General features: G+C 40.6%; 1 protein-coding gene and 1 long non-coding RNA gene across 3 annotated transcripts in view; one reads left to right on the forward strand and one right to left on the reverse strand.

Moving 5' to 3' along the window:
• Nucleotides 1-14,269, forward strand: part of pacrg (PARK2 co-regulated) — a 165,069-nt gene that overhangs the window by 95,653 nt on the left and 55,147 nt on the right. The gene's annotated exons all lie outside the window — the stretch shown is intronic.
• Nucleotides 519-8,828, reverse strand: LOC144988972 (uncharacterized). The gene is made up of 2 exons (XR_013653081.1): nt 8,576-8,828; nt 519-3,758 (listed from the first exon to the last, which is right to left on the reverse strand). It is a non-coding gene; the product is annotated as an uncharacterized LOC144988972 (long non-coding RNA).

The following is a 14,269-nucleotide window of genomic DNA, read 5'->3' on the forward strand; positions in this document are numbered from 1 at the left end:
ATTTGTCAAATCTTTGCACGTGAGACTATGTACAGATTATTGTTGTGCACTTCCAAAACCCTGAACACATCTGATGACAATAAAATGCCTATTTTTATAGACGGACTCTGATGAAAATGGTGTTTTTGGTGTTTTGACCATGTTCTTCTGGCATTTTTCTGACAACTGAGGACATGTATCAAAAAAATTAAGCTCAGACTTGCATTTCTGTGTATTTAATTAAAGTTTTGTTAATCTGGAGCAAATAAATAATGCCATTTTAAAAGATCCCTGTTCCGAACTCTAAGCAGCAGGGAGGGAGTACAGCTGGATAGCTTAAATATTACTTGCCAAGTTTGTTGCTCCAATAATGTCAGGTTGGGGGTGTGATGGGCTGTAAGCTAGTGGGAGAGAGTGTAAACAGATAGTGATGGGACGGTGGGCAGAGTTGCACTGCGGCAACTGTTCTACCCAAAACTCAGAGGTGAATTTCTAATGAAAAACTGCCTCTACAGAAACTTTGTCCTAGAAAATGACAGTTGTTTTTTTTTTTTTTTTTTTTTTGTGGCTAAAATTGTAAAATCCTAATTAAAAGACCACTGCTAACCAAAAGAGGATCAAGTGGGTCTTTAAACCTTTTTATTTTTTTTTACTGATTGTGCAAAAAGTCTACAAAACAAACAAAACACAGGTGGGGTAGGGGGGGACAAGGAAAGCAAACACATGTATGCATAAACCCATGCCCTCATGCAATTTATCATCTTTCCTAACATCCACGGTGTCTTTTCCCTGCGGACAACAGAGCACGCACTCCATCCTTCGTGTCCATCTTTGCCTCCACATCCCACCACTCCAACAGCCAAAATCTATCAATCAAACAATCATCTCCTGCCGAGACAGGTCCTCCATTAAAATATGGAGAGAATTGGGGAAACAGATTAAAAGAAAGACGGAGGAATGGATAGCAAGAGTGAGCAACAGATGAAATCCAGGTTATTCCAGGCTTGTCTGTCCTTATCTGCTCCAACGTCATCATGCTTCACAGCACATAATGACTTTTTCCTTCTCTCTCGAAGCTTAGAAAAAGACAGGAGGTTGAGGAAAATAGTGGAAATATATTGTTATATTAACACACATACACCCTGCCCCCTCCTCTCCTTCTTCTCCCTCTGCACTACTTTACTTCTTTTGCCGGCGGACATGCCCACCTGCCTCTGTTAATTTTCTATTGTCAGCAGGTCCACGGCGAAACACCCAATCGCATGTCTGCCTCAGCCCTCCGGCCGGCACTCGTTCTACGGCTCCAATTTGAAGGTCAGCTGATAAGCGGCCAGATTCATGCATAATCTTGGGTGCTTTGCAGTGAGCCAGTCTGGCTTCTGAAGGAAAAACACAGCCACACAACAGACTCACACCGCAGCCCTTCAGTCTGAGACTCGCTTTTTACTCCCCAAACTCTACTTTTTATTGTCATCATGTCCTTTTCCAGATTGAAGAGCTACTATTTCTGCTTGTGCTTTTCAATCTGCTCAGATAATGTTCTTTCACTAATTGCTGGAAAACAACGCCTCAATAAGAGCTTCGCTTTGCTTTTGTTGATTTGTTCATTAAATCGTACATAGTGCCTTCTGCAATGTAAAGCACTTAAGGGAATTAAGGGATCCCCTCTTTAAGTGGCACAAAGCTCCCAGGCTGGCAGTAGACTTAAAGTGAAATAGAATTTGGAGTCGTTGCTGGCAAGTTTCCACATTGACGAGCACTTCTTTGATTGCTGCAGCACACTGGAGCCCAAAAGCATCGCTTACATTGCTGACCTTCCTGGACGTCTTACTGGAACTGCTCAGCAGACTTGCAATTTATCACTTTATTTATTTTGTTTTTTGAGTCGTGGTCTTGGTAAATCTAAACCTGCTGCCATCCTTTTTTCAAATTTTATCTAAAAAACCTCTTTATTTACACTTATTTACACCTCTTTATTTAAACACATTACTGCTTGTAAATTTGACGGTTTTCATGGCCACGCCCCATTATTAGTCACTGATCCATCCTTAATCAGCTCTAAAATATAGTGAGGTGGCGTTCCATATCGAGGCTACCAAGCATTTTCCTAGTAGAGGAAAGGGTGTTTATGTGATGCACATATCAAGGCTTGCTTCATTTAAGGTAGGAGCTGAAAATGATGACGTCTGAAGCCTCGCTGCCTAGCAGTACCACATGACCGACTCAGGAAGTGGTTTGGATTTAGCTGCAAGTTTTAAACCCCTCCAGCTCCATTCAAAATGTGGGTGTTTGATGGACACAGTTTGAATAGAGGAGCTTGGAAAGAGTTTGGAGATTTAGGACAAACTATTATTTTCAAGGAAAAACCAATTGTGTTGCCTCTGAACCATAATTACCGGCCATACCTCAACGTTAGAAGAGCATAATCATTATCCTTGCGCCAAGCACCCTCACCTCTGTGAAAAGCATCACTGTCTATATGCAGTATAGACAGGCTTTCTGCAAAATGCAGCACACTTCAAATCCACACAATAGCTTCAAGGAGCTCTGTAGCAGAGTTAACCAATGGGATGAAAAGCTTCGATGCTTCACGGATCTTCATCTGCCCATAAAATAAAACAGCTATGCATTTGTTCCATTATCTTCTCTGGGTTATTTTGATTTTGATTTTATTTAGTATTTTCCAATTCACATTATTATCAAGCATCAACAAAGGCTCTGGAGTTTTCGCAGTAGTTTCTGACAGTCTCTTGACGAAGCACAAATTACATTTTCTGTCTGTGTTTTCTACATTTTTAGGCAATTCAGACAGTTTTTTGCCATTTTACACTTTAATTTAGTGTAAAATGGCCAAGTAAAACCGTCCTAACTGTCAGCAATCCTTTTTGTGGCGTTCCAGGCACCATTAGGATCTAAAAGTCTTTGAATTTTTTCAACAGCAATATTCAAACAGACAGGGGCAACAACTTTTACACAATTTAAAAAAATCTTTGTTCAGATTTTGCCTTGCGTCTAAACATTCCACTGGAAGAAAGAAAATAAGGAGTCTGACAAATGTTGGCCAAATTCTTCTCCAAGATTTTTCTTTTTTTCATAACTACACGAAGCAAAATAAATGCCTTAGACCATCATAATCATGAATGACAAATGTCACTCTATACTTGAATACTTCTATAAATATACAGCTTCTTCTGAGGATGGAACCGGAAGTCCTTTGTCTCAGTGGGACTTCTTCTTCTTCTTTCCATCTAATCCAAGAGGCACTCAATTACCTAATTGGATGAGTTATGAGGGTCCTTCCCTGTCTCCATTCCCTTCCATCTCAATGAGATTAGCACACTGTAATTAATGAATTTGGGGCACTTCAAAATGATTTGCAGGATTTTCCTGGCTCCAGGGGCCTGACATGTCTAACACAATTATCGAGTTGTTGAAATCAGACAACAGAGTGAGATGAATAGTGCTAACATTAGTTGTCTTTGCAACAAAGCGGTGATTGTTGGAGTCAGAGATTGTAACATGGATGGGGCTGGTTTAGATGGGGAGCATTTGTCCTTGCATCTGTCTTTGCGAGTGTTATGAGTTTGCGGCGAGCTGGGAGCTCTCAAGCAGCTTTTTACCACATCATTGTGTTTGACATCTCCACAGGCAGCCGGCGACAAAATGCTGGTGCATGTGCAGATATTTGTCCGGCCCACTTTGGATCAACATTTTGCCCCTTCACTGGTCCGCCTGTCAGCTTTCATGATCAGCTGCACCTTCTCAAATGGGTGCGCCACCTGAAATAAATAACAAATGAAAACTTGCTTAAATTTAAATCGCTCAGAATCATTTTCCTACGAAACTCGCTGCTGGGTTGAACGATTGCAAACACAGTGACTTTTAGTACTTGTGTCAGAATAGGTTTACATTTTAAGGTGACCCTGAAAATTGCTTAGGATTGTGAGGAATCCTCACCCCGACAGTTCCAACTATTCTACACCTGTCACTCTTCATGTCTGTTTCCTGTTGGTTTGTTCTATGTCCATCCTCAGAGACCCAGACCCTGTAACTGCCCCTTCCCGGCCTGTCACTCGACAGAAGAAACATTATTTTCTATTTTGTCGCAAGCACAACACCATGTATCTCTGCCTCTAATGAATGTAACTATTGTGACCTTTCCAATGTAAACCACGGCCAAAAAAAGACCCCAGAGCATAACCTCAGCCAGCACCAACAACAGCTGAAGTCACAGCGTTTACATTGTCCATCTGTGCTGTTCATATGTATAAACTTGGTTTTAACATTTATACTTTAGTCAGACGTTCTTTAAACATTTTTTTCCTAAGATGCTATATTTTCTTTGATGTAAACGTATTCACCGTAATATCACATGCACCAAATTTTAAAAATGGATATTAATACAAACTCATTTTAATGCAGTTCTTTAGTTTGATGAGAAAACAATGTCAGATCTTGGGTAAAACCTTCAGCCATTCTATTGTTTTGGCAAACACTTCCTAAAACAATTTTAAAGAAGGCATATAATTGTGATTAAAATACATTGATGTATTGATGTGAAACATTACTCACATTAGGAAATAGCTTGAAGCATTTAAAGTCCCACTATGACAAATAAAAAAAAAATAAAAAATAAAAAAAACGGTCCCAGTGGTGTTTTATTTATGATTATGACGTTTTTAACCAAAATCCCACAACCTAAACTCTTAAAAAGCCATATTTCATGTTTATCTGCAGCCTCTGTTTCCAAAATCCCCTCTAAATGGATATGGTTGTTGGTGCTGAGCTTAGTAGGCCTACCCTTGAGTTTCTAATCACAAAAGTTTCTCTTTATCGATAAAGAAATGGTGAGAAGTGACATACTTTTGATTCCAAATCAACAGTTTTTGAACAATGTGTGGTATGACAAAACAAATTAGTGTATCAGACCCTGCTGTTAACTAAAATTACCCATCAAAAAGAACTATGATAAGCCCATATAAGTTTTTTGAATTACATTATAATCTAGGCTACATTACACCAGCAGGCAGCACTGGCTGTGGCTCAGAACTAATTTGATGCTAGCACATGACGAATGTTGAATTCACTTGCACAGCAAATAAAACGAAATGCCAGAAAAAAAAGTGACTGTTTGAATGTCATTTTCAGAACGCGTGGGGCTAGCGCTGAACTTTTTTCTTGGCCGCACGGACCCAGAGGAAGGGTTAAATTTAGGATTACGAGTTAGGGTTAAGCTGGGTTAACCCCAAACGCGATTCGAGTGGTCAGTTTCAGTGTTAGTCAATGGTACAGATGCAATCTGAGGTCCTGTGGCAAGATTTGAGCAATGGGCACATAGTGAAGGTCTGGCAGCAGCGCGCTTTGACCGGCGTGCCGCAGTCGACCAGGGTGAAAAATCTGAAATCTGCAAGGTCACTGCGTCACGTCAAACAATAAGGGACTCCTAAACTCTATGAACTCTATGATATTTTTCTTATCTTCATCGAGGCAAAAATAAAAACGGTCCCCTGATTTTATTCTTGTTTTTATTTTTAACCTTTATGGTTGATGCGAGACATGCTAGCAAGGCAGCAATGTGAAGAAAGGGAAGGAAAAGGGGTTGAAGAAGTTGGAGGATGATGAAGAAGTTGGAGGGGATGCAATCGCAAAGCAACAAAAAGGCTTTTTTTATTTATCTAACAAAAGCCAAACACGTTTTCATTTGTGTAGACTGCACCTAAAATATTTACATTTTGTGTGCTCCAACTCAAGTCATTTGTGGAGGAAAATATGAATATTTTAACGTGTTCTTTGGTGCTGAGTTGAATGCGCCCTGTGCATTGTTTGGGTAATTTCTTCGTTGCATCTTCATCTGTGAATAGCATCGTTATTACATCAGATGCACAGATAAAGAGGGCCATTGTTGGGACCTCTGTATGCATGAATGTGTGTGGGTAGCAGCCCCCAGTCACTTCTACAAAAACACTAAAGAATTTCCACTGCGCACCCTTATTTACTTATTGGATCGGTTTTGTCACATAGGCATGCATGGCAGAGTGTACACACTCACACATGCACACACATCAAGCGTGCCCTTCAAAGTCAATAGAGGGGATTTAAATATCAGTGTTCGCCTCACACCACTGTGCAGAATGTAGAGTATGCCTGCCATGATCTACTAGAGATCCTGTTTTATAGTCAGGTGCTTCATGTCTGCAGCAGTCTTTATATAGAACTACAGTCTTGTGCTCTTAAAGTGTTTTGGAAAATGACTCATGCAAAGAAGAGTTATCACAGACACTTCTGAGTATAGAGGATAACCAATGTCAGAGTGTCAGGACAATGTCATTTGGTGTTATTAAAGAGCCACTCCAATCGGAAATCTTATTTTTGGTGTTTTTAACATGTTATTGTCGCGTTTCTCTGACGATGGAGGACATATATAAAGAAAATTTAAGCTTAGCGTTGCATGTTAGAGTTTTGTTCAAATCACTGTGAATCAGGAGCAGATGAAAAAAATGCCTGGAAAAAGCCTGTAGTAGTGATGTAGGTGCTACAAACGACGTGCTACATACTCCCTGCTCCGCTCCGTTCCATTTATCTACTTGCAGAGAAATTGAACCATGTATGTCTTTGTTTTCCTCATCGGAGCTGTTGGTGGACAGTAGAGGGCTGCATTGGGATCGGGTCCCGCCGGGTCCCGCGGGACCCAACCCAAATCTCGCGGGATTGCGCAGTTTGGATTGTGCTGCGGGCGGGAGCGGGCGGCAAAAAATAAACCCCGCGGGATCAGTGCTGGCATGAATATCTCATGAATATATATTAGCGGACTACGTTAGGCTGTGCAGCTGTTGGATTCTTATGTACTGAAGCTCCGTGAAGGCACCAGGTAGAGACGCCCAATGGCCTCTGTCATGTAACCTGATGTTGGGGGTGCGCCCCGCCCCGCCTCTACCTAAGAGCGCGTTTCAGGCCGTCTGTCTGCGCGCGCACACACGGACACTTTTAACCGAACAGGATTTGTGAAAATATATTTAATATTTAAGTTGCACATTACACAAGAGGAATGCATCAAAAGTTGAGGCTGGAGGAGGGACATGAATCTCTTTAATAATATCAATAAAAATACATGTTTTTTTCTTGCGGGACGGGGGACGATACAAAATCAATGCATCTCTATTACTGTGCGGGACTAAATTCTCTTAGTTTTGCGGGTGCGGGCGGGAGTGGACATACATATTGCGGGAGCGGGCGGGAGTGTAACGCATACGTTGCGGGAGCGGGCGGGATTGGTCAGAAATTCAGCGGGCGCGGGCGGGAGCGGGATGAAGAAAATAGTCCCGCGCAGGGCTCTAGTGGACAGCTCCAACACTGCTCGCCATTTCTGTTGCATCGATACTGTTATTTTGGGGGGTGTGATGGGCTGTGAGCTGGTGGGAGAGTGGGTAAACAGATGGATGATGGGAAGTGCGGTCGAGCTTACGACACACTGACGCTCCCATGTGATGTGAATTTCTAATGAACTCCTGCTGCTCTGCAGAAACTATGTCCCTGAAAAAGGAACAGTTTTTTTTTGATTATGGGTGAAAAATGCATCATGATCGTAATAAAAAGACCACTGGGGAGACTTTAAAAATAGATCAAAAGATGATCAGACTGAGACTTTAGGTAGTTCCTATTTAAAACACAGCCTGTAGTTTTCAAGAAATGTTTCTAAAACATTTTTAATGCAAAGCAATTGAAATGAAAAACCTCAAGGAGGCTAAAGGTGTGTCATATCAAATAATAATAGCTTCTTGATTTTATTCCTATGTAGAAAAAAGAAAGGTATATTATATAGAATGGCAATAATTGGCAATAAATGGTAATAATGATAAAATGATTTTATTGAAGCTTCAATACCAGATGTGTTTTTCTGTCTCTCTCTGTTTCCAACTTTTTTTTTAGCTCTCCATGCACGGCTTTCAGTTTTATTTAGAGTTTCTGTGTAAAAAAAAAAAGCCCCATCCTCTTTGTTTTCCAGCATGCATTCCCATAATGCTTTTCCAATGTTGAACTTAGCAAGATGAATAATTCACTTTGAGGACCATGGCAGCTCTTGTAACACCCTGACCCTGCCAACCCCCAGCATGCCTGGGACACTTTGCACGCTCCCACATCACATGCACCCAAGGTTCTCCCCCCTCAATAAAGTCTCTCTCCTCTTAACCAACTCATGCCATCAAATATTCAGTCTGGGTGGATGCAAAGCGAGTGCCTGCCCCCCCTGTGGCTTTAACCCACGGTTTCAACTCATCTCTCTCGCACACACTGCATGTCCCGCTGTTCTTCTCGATTTTCTCCTTACACACGGCAGCAATGCAGAGATGAAATGAGCGAATGAGTGCCTGAAACATATAGGTCTGCGCCCTCAGTGTGTGGCCTTGTCAAACACACTGAAATCTCAGCTTTGTGGTGCGGCTTTGAGGCCCTGCCACCATCAAGTCAGTCTCAAGATTGGTACTAAGTGAATCCAAATCCTTTGAATTTGAGCTTTTTTACAGTTCTTTTTGTTTTTTTCACTTCCCATTTTCATCCAAAAAGCACTCAGAAGGCAGCTGAAATATGACACACTTACTGTGAGTGTCTGTATTAGAGTTGATGGTGGTCGATATGCCTGTCACTCGGAGTGATGCTGAGAGTATAGATGAGTGTGTGAGAAGTCCAGCTCCCATACGTCTCATCTCTCAGTGATATTCTTTGCCTTTCTCCCAAACTTTGTCCGTCTTCCTTTACCTCTCTTTGGTTGCAGTGGTCTGCAGTGAAATGAGTCAGACAATATTTTGATCAGTGGTAAAAGCGTTCCCAGGGGTCTTTTAAGTTTTAGCCCAAAAAAAGTTGTTTACCGCAGTGCAGCAGGAGTTAATTAGAAATTTGGCTGAGTTGTGGGCGAGACCATACCCCTTTCCCATCACCCAGAACTGAGAGCTCACTATTTACACTCTTCCCACTATAAGAAACTGAATAGTAATAATTATTTAATTTTGATTTCCGATTTTACTTTATATTTTGTTCATGTATCAAATGGAAAACTTTGGGAGGAGGGAGGATATTTGTACATTTCACCATCAATTCAGAATCAGAATAGGATGATCCAGCTACCCCACATAATTACACTTTTGAGTTACTTCATTATTCCTCTTTTACCTAATGCAATGAAGACGATTAGTACAGTTCATTTAAGTACAGGTGCAATAAATGTCATATTTCTTCATATTGTCTAAATATCACTGTTGATTGTCTACAAGAAAACTTGTAAATGTTAAGGTCAAAACCTACGCTTCAAGCAGTTTGTGCGTCTCTGCTGTGTCACAGACTCTCCTGTGTCACGGCACTTTTTGTCCCCCACAGCTCTGCTATTCTTAGCAGGGAAAGGTCATCTTCTCCACATATAGCAGCTTCTTATAGATGCTTCACCCGTAAACAGTCTTTAGCTTTTTGGCACATGGTTGTGTCTATTCTTTTGTTGTCAAACTTGTCCACAAAAAAGTTTAGAGAATGGAAAAGTCTACTTCTTTTTTTCCCCTGCTGTTTTTCCTATTTTTTTACTACGGGTAGTTGTTTTTACTGGAGGTCAAGCTGACTGAAACAGATGCCAAACTGGTATTTAAGGGAAGACGAAAGCGCCTTTGCTTGTTGAATGCTGAAGTATGTGACAGTTAAGCAAGTGTTACTTGTACTCTCTATCTTTTTTTTTAGCTGTTGTGAGCGCCTGTGACACATGAAGTCAAGCTATCGGATTGTTTGTAGAAATCTAATCCGTGCACCTAAATGTCCCTGCCTCTCACCTTGGACCAAGTGATCACTCACTACATAAATAAACAATAAAAAACATGTGTAATTAAAGTCCCACTCCGATCATCTTTTGATCTATTTCAAAAGCGTTTCCAGTAGTCTTTTAACAATGATCATGGAGTTTTTAGCCAAAATCAAATATACCTGTCATTTTAAAGGACATTGTTTCTGCAGAGCAAAAGTAGCTCTTTAGAAATTTTAGTCAGAGTTGCCCCCCCAGTCAACTATGACTGAGAGCTCTCTGTTTACACTCTGTCCTGCTACCTTACAAAACCTTACCCCCCCCCCCCCCATCTAACATTAGCCGGGCAACAACAATGGCGAGCAATACTGGAGCCAGATGGCTGCTCCGACAAGGAATACAAGTACGTACACAGATCTACACAGATCATGTACAAGTAGATGCATTACAATGGAGCATATTTTATAAGTCCTAAATACTATCTTTTTTTAATTGGCATTTTTCTAATCTGCTCCTGATCTACAACTATTTAAAAAAAAGAGAAACTCTCAGAAATGCAATTTTAAGCTTCAGTTTTCTTTTTTATGTCCTCCAATACTGGATAAATCCCACAAAAAAAAAAAAAAAAAGATTTTCATCGCAAGTGGGTATTTAACATATGCACAACTGCTTTAAAGTGACTGATATGTGTAGCTAAAAAGTAAATAAAAGAGGAAATGCTCAAACATTTTTAACCATCTCATAAAATCGTACACATTTTTTACCACACGCTATAGCCACAATATGCTTTTTCCAAGCCTGTATTTAAATTCCACACTGTCATTTGCAAAAAATAAACAAACAAAACATTTGTTTTACCTTTAATCAATTTGTAAAACAGCTTTTCCACATTTGATACTTGATTTTTGTCAGTTTTTGTCTGTTTTTTTCCTCTGAGCTGTGAAAGCGCTGTAACCTAAGAGTGTATCATCTCCAATGGCATCATTCACTTTCATATATAAATAGTTCCTCTTGCTCCTCAGTCAGAAAGCTGTTTACTAAAATGTGGCAGCTGGACTTCATTTTTCTTTTGCTCATTTAAGTTGGTGTATCGCCTTTTTTGGCGATTTAAAGTTTGAAGGAAACTTTAAATTTGCCAATGTGCTGCTATCGATCAGGCAGAGATTCTTTAGAAGTTTACTTGTAGGATATATCAAAATGGCTTGATATATACTTGTTTGCGTTTGGACTCTTTAACGCCACACTTTTTTAACGTCCCTTGTGGGTGTGAATGTCTAAACAGTGAAGTCATTGCAGAGAGAGCTTTTATTAAAGACTAAAATGAGTGAGAGTCATCATAAGTCAGCTCACTTATTGATTACTGATAAAAAGCACTCAGTAGAGACACGGGGTGATCCAGTAATGATGCTTGGCGCATTACAAGTCGGTTCAAAACGGATTTGGGACCAACATGATGAACATTAAAACACAAATCACTGTTGCTTGTTTGAGAAACATAAAGTAGTTGGAACTCATTTAACTGCAGCAATTACCCCCAAGGACATTAGAAAAAAAGCTGAATTTCTTTTTGCTTTTTCTAATCTCTTCTGACAGATGAAAAAATGTTAGGATTCAAATTTCAGCACTAAACCTTGATTTTAACATGGCTGGAAAAAAATTGTGAAAAAATAAATCAATTAATATGGTTTGCTAAAGACCCACTGCTATGAAAGTTGCCGTTTGAAAAAGTTGTACTTGATAATTACAAATAATGATTGGCCGGCTACAAGATCTCTACTTTGTTCCATTTGGATGCATAAACTTGTAGACTAATAGATGTGGGTCTTTGTTTTCCTCGTCTGAACTGGCATCTGGCTCAAAACTGTACGGCTGGATGGCGCCAATATTGCTCACTGTTTTTTGTTGCACTGCCAGTGTTAGCTTTGGGTTGTGAGAGACTGTAGGCTAGTGGAAGAGAGTATAAACAAAGGGATCATGGGAAATGATCGGAGGCTTACTTTGGCACCAACAGTCCTGCCTACAACTCAGTGGCGAATTTCTGATGAACTACTGCTGTTCTCTAGAAATTATGTCCTAGAAAATGCCAAAGGTGTGTTTTATTTTGGCCTAAAAGCTGCGTACATTTTAATTTTTTTTTTTATTTGAGCAGCACTAAATGTTACTGCCTTTTTTGAGTTTTCACATTTAGCCCATTTGAAGCTATCATGCCTTGGTATCGATTTGGTTTTTGTATATCCAATCCAAACATTACTTTTTATTTACTTGCTTTTACATCATCAATAAATCAGAATAAGGAATAAATATTGGATATGTAAACTACCATGCATCCGTATAGTGAAAATGACGAGAAACAGATCTTTGTTGCACAAGAAATGTATCAAAAAAACTAGCTTAACTCTGAAACATCACAGTGCGCGGTTAAATAAACTTTTAAGTTGTTTTTAAGTAAACCATCCATCCATAAATTTTCTCAACCTGCCGTAACCCCTTCAGGGTCACAGGACTGCTGGAGCCTGTCCTGGCTACAGCTAGGCAGGGACGGGCCGGACCTTGGACAAGTCGCCATCCTGTCGCAGGGCCATACAATCACACACACACCTAGGGGCGATTAAGAGTCACCAATTAACCTATGCAGCATGTTTTTTTATGGTGAGAGGAAGCTAGAGTGCCAGGTTAAAACCCACACATGCAAACACGGGATAGTCCCAGGTCAACTAAGGCCCTCTCACTGGGCCAAGCAAGAGCCCTAACCACTGCACCACCAAATGAAGGTGAATCATGAGCGCTAAGCTTATAAAAACCTATATTTATTTTTAAGAATATTTAAAATAAATATTTGTTACTCATAATGATTTATAGCAGCACTGTAGAAAGTTATGGGGACAAGAGTGTTCTGCAGCAGCCTAGAAAAGGACAGAAAGCTATGAGTAAGTACAGCTGGATTCACCGGTACCCCCGAGGCCGCCGGAGCGGATGGTGAGATTGAAGAGTCACCTCATCACTGGTGATCCATGCAGGGCAACACACAAGCTAAAACCCATTTGCAAAACACACAGTGAGAGCAGCATTGGAACCGTTTCACACTCTAGAAGGAACACACATACACAGACATTTCATTTCAATGCAAATAGGTGTTCACCCTTCTTCTGGGAGGGGTTCTTGGCAGACTGCATTTTCTCCTCTCTATCATATGGAAGATCTAGATTGTATAGTGAGCTTTCAGGCAGAACAAGGTAACCACAAGTACACGCAATGCATTTGCCGAACCGATTTATCCATCTGTGTTAAGTAGCTGCCGGCTTTCTGAGGCTTGTTGCAGATGCAGCTCCTTCATTGGGAACGATGCAGCTCATCTCACGATGAAGCGTGTCTGTTTACGCCCTCAGTGCACGGGCCACCTTAATTGTTTGGCATCAAAGAAGTCTTGTATTCTTATACTCATATGAAGCCCACTCTCCACTTCTGCCTGCAGCATTAAAAATGAAGCCAGAATCTTCTGCCCTTCCCATGGGCCTTTGTCCCCAAAAGAACGAGGTTTCTCGCTTCATTGGATAGATTACAGCCAATTAAATGTGTCCGTTATCACCCATTAATTACCAACAGCACTCCTGCTAGAAATAGGCCTGACCAAGCAATGACCGTGGATGTGAAACTGACCCAAATACATCAAGATGAGTTTCCATATTTTACCTCTTTAATCAGCTCTCCTCAACACAGGCCCATCGTTTAACCGAGTCATCTTTCATATTGATTCCCAGCAAGATGTGTATTGCTTGGTTGGCTACGGAACGCTGGAATATGTGCAGCGGCATCAAAGTGATCGCGGAGCCCAAAGCCTGCGTTCAGATGTACACCTGCCTGATGCATATGCATGTGCGTGCTGGGTCGTCCGAGGTGAGAATTGATGGAGTGGTCTTCCTCAGAGAGGTTCAGCAGCCCAGAAGGATTGACACTCTGTGACATCTCTCTCTGTCTGCCTGATTAGTCACCCCTTTGATGCAGCCTTCTGTATTAAAGCTCTTAAATGGAAAACACACTGACACTTTCCAGCAGGAAAAAGCTGGATGAAGATTCGTACAAAGTCTTGATTTAACTTCACGACTGTTACTCAGATAGCCAAACACTTTGAGTTTGATTACTTTTTTTTTTGACACTTTGTTTGAGTACTTGTTGATAAGGGACAACTTTAATCTTTAATTTGTTTTTTTGTTTTTTAATATGTACCTCTCCTTGAAGCCTTAACAGCTTCTGCACATTTAAATGATGGAACAGATTCAATCATTGACTTTATAAGAGAACTGGACTCAGTGACCTCTGCCCCTGGCATTCCAAACAGGAAGTACCCACCGGCTCCAAGAAGCCAAAATCCCCAAAACTTCTAATGTAAAATAAACTGCAATTACTCTGTCATTGTATCTGTCAGAATAACCATTCTTGCTCTGCTTTTTTTAACACGTTCTTGCAAATCATAATTTTTCATTATATATTTTTTTCTTGATAGCAAGTTTTTAAAGT

The sequence above is a fragment of the Oryzias latipes genome, chromosome 22 (assembly GCF_053564925.1).
Source record: "Oryzias latipes strain Hd-rR chromosome 22, Olatipes_Hd-rR_3.1".
Classification (NCBI taxonomy): domain Eukaryota; kingdom Metazoa; phylum Chordata; class Actinopteri; order Beloniformes; family Adrianichthyidae; genus Oryzias; species Oryzias latipes.